This window comes from Panulirus ornatus, chromosome 29 (assembly GCF_036320965.1).
Source record: "Panulirus ornatus isolate Po-2019 chromosome 29, ASM3632096v1, whole genome shotgun sequence".
NCBI lineage: Eukaryota > Metazoa > Arthropoda > Malacostraca > Decapoda > Palinuridae > Panulirus > Panulirus ornatus.
In genome coordinates this window covers 15,425,238-15,432,453 of record NC_092252.1, presented here as the reverse complement: position 1 = coordinate 15,432,453, position 7,216 = coordinate 15,425,238, and the positions used below count along the sequence as shown (strand labels likewise).

Here is a 7,216-nt window from a genome sequence, read left to right as displayed (position 1 = left end):
CCAGTGCCATTGTCAAACTTAGTGACATTGAGAGACACAGCAAAACAGCTAAACACAAGAAAGCTGAAGAGCCCATTCAGTGCTCGAACACAAATCACAACTCCGTTCGAAAAAAGTGAGTGGTGACGCACGGGAGACTGAAGGAAATCTGTCACTATTCATTGCAGAACACTGTTCATTACGTGCTGTTGATCATCTCATTGAGTTGTGCAAAGCACGACTTGCAGACAGTAAAGGATGCGAGAATTTCAAGTTAAAAAGGTCGAAGTGCGGTGTAGTTATGTGCAACAGTGATTTGAAAAGTGATATAGACAATCAGAAGTGTAGCATCATAATTGATGAGAGTAATGGCATTACGGTGACGAAACTATTGGGTATGGCTATCCGGTTCTATTCTGAAAGTACGAAGAAGATTGTAGTGACTTTCTTGGACCTTATTGAGCTGACTGACTGTAATGCTAATGGGATATGTGATGCCATCAAGAAGTCCTTGAAAAATGATGGGTTGGAGCTACAAGACCTTGTTGCAATTGGCACCGACAATGCTTCTGTGATGACAGGTGTTGATAGTGGAGTGTTTGCTATACTCAGTAGAGAAGTTCCTCATTTGATCCTGATCAGTGTGTGTGTGTGTGTGTGTCATTCTGTACAGACAGCTATGTCTCATGCTGCAGCTGTCTCCTTAGGAATCTGGATTGAATAATCAGACAGATCTATAATCATATTTGGTTCTTTCACTGACATTCGCCTTTTCTTTGATCAATGATGGTCATGCTCCATTGAAATTAATACAGCTAAGCCAAACTCGATGGTTGTCTATGGAATCGGCAATTGTCAGAATACTGCAGCAATGGGTCGAACTTATGACTCACTTTGAAATGGCTAGGAATGTTGAAAGGTGTTACACAGCTCAGATCCTCTATGACATATTTGTTACAAGAAAAACTACGCTTTCCTGATATTCCTGAATCATATTCATGGAGAGTTTCAGCACGTAAATGAGAAACTTGAAGCGGAGGTACAGGATCCAACCAAACTGCAAAGTGACCATATTCAACTTATTGATTCCACAAGTTCTAAGGTCCTCATCCCAGGCAGAAAATTTAAAGGAGTTTCAATAGAGAACTACTTAGACCGACATGCGTACTTGAGGTACGAGTTTGAAAAAGAGATGGCACAATGCAAGCTTCCTGATGAAAAGGATATTCGAGGAAGATGCAAACAGTTTGTCGTAGAGTGGGTGAAACAGCTTCGTTAACGTTTGCCAGACAATGTCCAAGTGTTACAGTTAATGTCATCACTGAGTTCAAGTATATTCCTGCATTCCATAAAGCCTGGAATACTAAAATTAGCAAAGATGTTTACTGATAACGAAGAAATTTTTCACACGCATTGAGTTCCCGTGGAGGTAGCTTTATCGTGTATTGTGGAAATGGGACACTGGCGGCACCATAGCACTCTGGGCTGAAATAGCCTCGCACAAGGATGCAACAGGAGAACATCCCCTGCAGTGATCTCTCTGAGTTGGCTTTGACTGTGGTGACATTGCCTCCCTCCAACGCTGATGTACAGCTTATCTTTAGTCATACAAACATCGTGAAGTAAAAGCTTAAATGCAATACTATCAAGTATGGACTAAGAAGAAATGGAAACCGCTGTTATGAATATATACTTCTTCCTAACACTGGGTCATTGAAACCATACGAGTTATCGTAACTGCAACCCGGACCCTCACGTAGACCACCACAACCCTAGGACACCGACGACGAAAAGATTGCTGATTGGGAATTAGCAGATCTGGAATAATGGTGAGTGTTTTAGTGTTAAAGCAGTCAGTCGTATCTGTTATCAATAATATGGCACGTCAAAGAGCAGAAATAATTCGAAGAGCATTTTTTTTATCTCTGTCATTTTAGTAAGTTTAGCGCTTTTCGGGAATGAGTCTAGCGCCGTCTGAAATTTTGAGTTGGCAACTCTGCTTGCTAGCAGCTGCTCCAGTCCTGCCACGCAAGACACATTACCTCGGGTTACCATCGGATGGCCATCGTTAAACGAATCAATGTGGGTTTGTTTACAAGTAGTGCAGCTAGCGCGCGAGCCTCACCTGGGCTCCAGGCCCATTTAACCGCCGTTATTGCTCTTCAGGAAGGCATGGGAGGAGGGTGCAGGTGTCTGTCCGTAATTTTTTGCCTCCCAACAACGTTTTCAAAATATAGGTGAGCATTCTACTGTCATATATTGATGCTTTTAGTGACACCCATGAAGTATTGGTGACTGTTGAGGGTGTATTAGATATGATTATTGATTGCTAGACAGTTATTAAAGCTAGAATTTTTACCATACGTCATCAACCCCTTTGACGTCATAGACGATTATTGCAACCATCGGAGTGCACTTGTTAGGCCAGCAGGTAGGCTGAATTTCAAGGGCTTAAACTTCTTTTAGTTATAGGTTCTTTGATACACACGTAAGATATAATGTATCAGGATCATCAGAATATTCGACCTCCCCTTCCCCACAACCTTTTTCTTAGGATATGATAGGTTAGGTTAACTTAGTTTTATGTAGATTAGGTAAGGATGCTAACAGTTCTAACCAAATATATGCCAGCCATGTAATCAATATGTATGTAACGAGTAGACGCAAAGAATATTTTAATTGATCCCTCTTTTACCTCCACAGGTTTCTGTGTAATGAAAGTGGCAACTCGATCGTTTCTTCAGATAGTAAACGTAGCTCTGGATGTGGTTGGGCGTTCAAGTTTACTATTACGCTTTAACTCCTATGATAGACTGGAGTTTGTGCAGGCTGTGTTGTCTGGACAAACAGTTTGGCCCTACAAATACGCGAGCTTGCTAACGTGCGGAAACGTAGAACACACAGGTGAGTGTACGATTGTTACGCTATCAGCATAGTCTATTGTCCGGGTATGCAGGATACAGTCAGTCCCACTTGAAAGCCATCATGTAAGTTCCACCATCTAGCATAATGTTTCTTGCTGGATACCGTTACAATCATATGTACCGACTGTTAATGTAGGTTTCAACCGGAAATAGAGCGTTGCTGCGAGTGCGTACGACATCGTTCGGCTGGTCTCGTTCAGTTGAGAATGCATTTGATTAGGCAGTTAAGTTTCGCAGGACACTTGAGCTGTCCTACAGCAGAGTCATTATTATCATAGACGATAGACAGACTGTTGCATCTCCAGACTCCTGAGGAGCCCTACTGAATTTCTATTTTTTTTACTTTTTTTTTCACGCGAGATGGACTTGACTTGGGCGTTTTCACGTGTTATATCGGTCATTGTTAAAAGAAAGCAAAATTATTCATGGGATTCAATCATTTTACGAACATGAGAGAGCTAGCCAGATTTGCGGATCTCAGGACAGCCTAAATAGCATCCTGTTGTAATAGTTCGTACTGTTGTACATACGTAGTTGTACCTACAGCCTCCAGTCTCTCTATATAGGAATTAATAACGTCAATATGTGTAAGGGATTTGCCATTGATGACGAATCTACAGCCTGGTTAAAGTGTTGTATTTCAGAGTGAATCGAGCTTCGAATGCTCATATCTCAACTGGAACACGTTTCAGAGACAATACACGGTTTCTTTACCCTCTGAACATTTATGTAATTGCCTGTGTTATAGGCGCACGTTTGATTGATCATTGTTCTGGTTTAACGGCAGTGAATTGTACTTTGGGCTGAGGTTAAATCAAGAACTAGATTTAACTGATATTTGCGTTTCCTGGGATTTTATGTTTAGCCGGAACTCGCGTCTTTAAAGAGACTCTGGCTTAACTAGAACTCGGATGGTAATGGGTTTGTCATTGATGTTTTGTCATTGTGATGTTTTGGATATATTTTTCCCCCTCGAATTTCTCCAACTGTATGCAGGTCTTGCTCTCCACTAAGCTAGGGAACTGTCCTTTAACTTTACCCTTGATTAAGAATCAGCTTAAAGGCCAAACCATCATACCAAAGCTTGTATATATGTTCAAGAACAGTATGGTCATGCTTAGAGAAATAAGGTGTTGTCCATCAGTAGGTGTGTGTGCGTGTGTTCACAAGTGGTGGGTAGAAACACGCACCATTCCTTGTTATGTGAGCCTTATTATGTAACATTAGACATGTTCTGAGCCTTGTTATGCAACGTTAGGTATGTTCGAATCCGTGTTCTGTAACAGTGGACGTTTTCTGAGCCATCTGTGCAACACTGCAAGTGTTCTGAGCTTTGTTATGTAACATTAGACATGCTCTTGGTTTCGTTATGTGACATCGGAAATGTTTAAGCCTTTTTATAAAACGCTAGACATGTTCTAATCCGCGTCACATTATTAGACGTGTTCTGAGCTTTACTGTGGAACATTATACATGTTCTGAGCTTTGATAAGTAATATGAGACTAGTTCTGCACCACGTTATGTAACGTTAGACATTTAACTAGCCTTGTTATGAAACGCTAGACGTGATGTGAGCCTCGTGTAACGACGTGTTCTGAGCCTTGTTATGCAGCTTAAGACATGTTCTTGGCCTTGCTGTGTAGCATTAGACAAGTCTTGATCCTTGTTATATTGCAGTAGATGTATTCTCAGCCTTCTGTGTAAAGTACTTGTTCTGTTAACGTCATTATGTAAACTCTGGGTTGTTCTGTCACTGTGGATTGGTCGTGTTAATTTCTGTCGTCCTGTCATTAGGGAGATGAAATTATCCATACAAATCATTTGTACAGATTTTTTTTTCTATCGTCCTTGAGTTGATGTGCATGATATAGATTCTTCCATTGTCCTCGAGTCCATGATTCACCCATATATTGTATTACTGACAAGTTCCACTATTTACCTGTTACGGTTTCGTACCCAATGGGCCTCGTTCACCCCCACATGTTCGACCATCGACCTACGTAAGACGCCACTGGGGGAAATGCCCCGGTAAAATTCCTTGGGCTGACACTTGTTCATTATGCGGGATTGGTCTGGGGGTGGAGGAGCCTGGTTCTCTGATGGATTATGATAACGATGAGTTAGGAGCCTTCCATAATGTGAGCTCCCTTTGGCAGGCGCTCAGTCAATGTCGTCTTGTTCTCAAAGTCTTTAATAACAATCTTATTACTTTCCTCGGAGCCCTAACCTCCACAAAAAAGGTATACAAGGATTTATTGGAGTTTTTGGAGTTTGATGAGAGGGATATCTCGCACTCCACATGGGCCACGCACACCATGAGTGTATGTGGTCTTAGAATTATGTTTTAACATCTGAAGAAAATGTTAGATTGTTAATTTATCTATTTATTTATTTTTTTTTTATTTTTTTTTTTTTTTGGGGGGGTGGGTTGGTAGTAGGGGGTTGACGATGACGGCCCGTAATGACCCTTGTTGTTGATAGGCTTAAAGCTCGAACAGCCTTGCTATCTCGAGCGTCAGTAACATTTTGAGGTTATGTGATTGACCCCTAAAAGCACGACCCTTGACCACGACGCACGGTCTTTAGGCAAGACGTGTAACCCTTGAGCAGAACAGTACGACCCTTGACCACGACAGGACGACCTTGAAGCGTTAATGTACGACCGCTGTGTAAGATAAGCTGACATTTAACTGAAGGGTTGTATCATCGTCTTCAAACTTTAAGCAGATATGCAAATGATATGCAGGATACAGGTGTACTGGGTCATTGTAACTGCCTCGTTACTCAGAAACTAATACTTGGTTACGTTGCCCAAGAACAGAAAGTAATACAATACTTTCCTAGATTTGAATTTTTTTTTCTTTTTGGCTAATTTCGTACCAAAATGATACCTAGACGCAATCCTGATACCAATGTTCATTTGTCTGAGATCGACCGAGGTTTGTTCGTACTTATAACCGAAGTGCATTTAATAATAGAAGATTCAACGATATTGGTAATAGGTAGTTTATAACTGAGATGGCATTACTCCAGTCAATACAATGATCATAGCTTTTAACGTGATTAAACAAGGCATTTGATTCTTGTCCCGTTCTTATACTATATTTATGTTGCTTAAGTCTAACAGAAAGATCCTTATCAGTCTGACCAACATAAAATTTATCACAATTTCCACAAGGCACTTTACAGATGCATCCAAGAGAATTTTCTGGTGAATTCCTGATTAAGATGTGTGTGTGTGTGTGTGTGTGTGTGTGTGTGTGTGTGTCCGAAACTTGGGGATTGTGAAAGTAATGATTTCGAGAGTGTATCGCAGGTTTAGTGAAGAATGGCTTGTCTTGTAAAGTGAAATATTAAGTAGGATAATCAGTATTCAGCATTCATATCCATAATAGGGAAAATGAGGCGGTTTAAGAATAATGCCAGCTGTCGTTATCATAGCGTTAATATTACGCAGGTTGGTTATGGCGTTATGTATGTTATCTTTCATACTCCTAGATCTTATGGGTTGACAAACAGTTCGTGTCATACAGTAAGACGGTTTTAGTTCATTCAACACCACGAAGATAGAATAAGGAGGGGTAACACTTGCTCTTTTTTTTTTTTTTTTCTATATATCGTCGAGAGCTTCAGCGGCATCGTACGGAAGGTGATCCAACTAATTTAACAATCATAGAAAACGTTAATATTTCTCGTTAAAGAAAATAGGCTTCTTGATAGGGATAACTTGCGCATAATGTACTTTATCGACGTGGGAGTTCGGAGGATTTATGATTAAACGAGTTGGAGTTTTCAGCATATATTTTCCAGCCAGCGTATGTAGTTTACAGCAGTTTCGTTTACAATTATTTCAGTAGATTTATTGTATTGATTTACCTAAGAATTTTGAAAATAATGTACACGCCTTTTAAGTGGTGTTTTTGCTTATTCCAACATCAGCTCACCAGTTGCATGCCTTAAGGACCTTGAGTCTCCAAACCTTGACGTTATGTGGCTAAGGTCTGTCTTTGTACTTCCACACTTTTCCTCTTTTTCGCCTATTGCTCATTTATATCTACAAACTCTATAACCTCTCACCCACAAGCCGAAATCCTCTTATCTCCGGGACTTCAACGTTCACCGTAGAGAATGGTTGAATTACTCCCATACGGATGGTGGAGGGATTGAAGCACTCACGTTCTTCATTCCGCTATCCGTAAGGCGAAGCGTTCTTTTACTGAAAGGAAGTGTGATAACCTCCCTTCGTCATCCACTGATGGTTCTTTCTGGTCTTTAGCTAAGAGCATCTCTAACAACTTCTGTCGCTCCACCT

General features: G+C 40.7%; 1 long non-coding RNA gene across 1 annotated transcript in view; it reads left to right on the top strand.

Annotated features, from left to right (window-relative positions):
* The first annotated feature begins 1,999 nt into the window (after positions 1 to 1,999).
* Positions 2,000 to 7,216, top strand: part of LOC139758143 (uncharacterized) — a 42,175-nt gene continuing 36,958 nt past the window's right edge. The window contains exons 1-2 of the long non-coding RNA XR_011714771.1: positions 2,000 to 2,216; positions 2,683 to 2,883. This is a non-coding gene — a long non-coding RNA (uncharacterized lncRNA). The remainder of the gene's footprint in view (positions 2,217 to 2,682; positions 2,884 to 7,216) is intronic.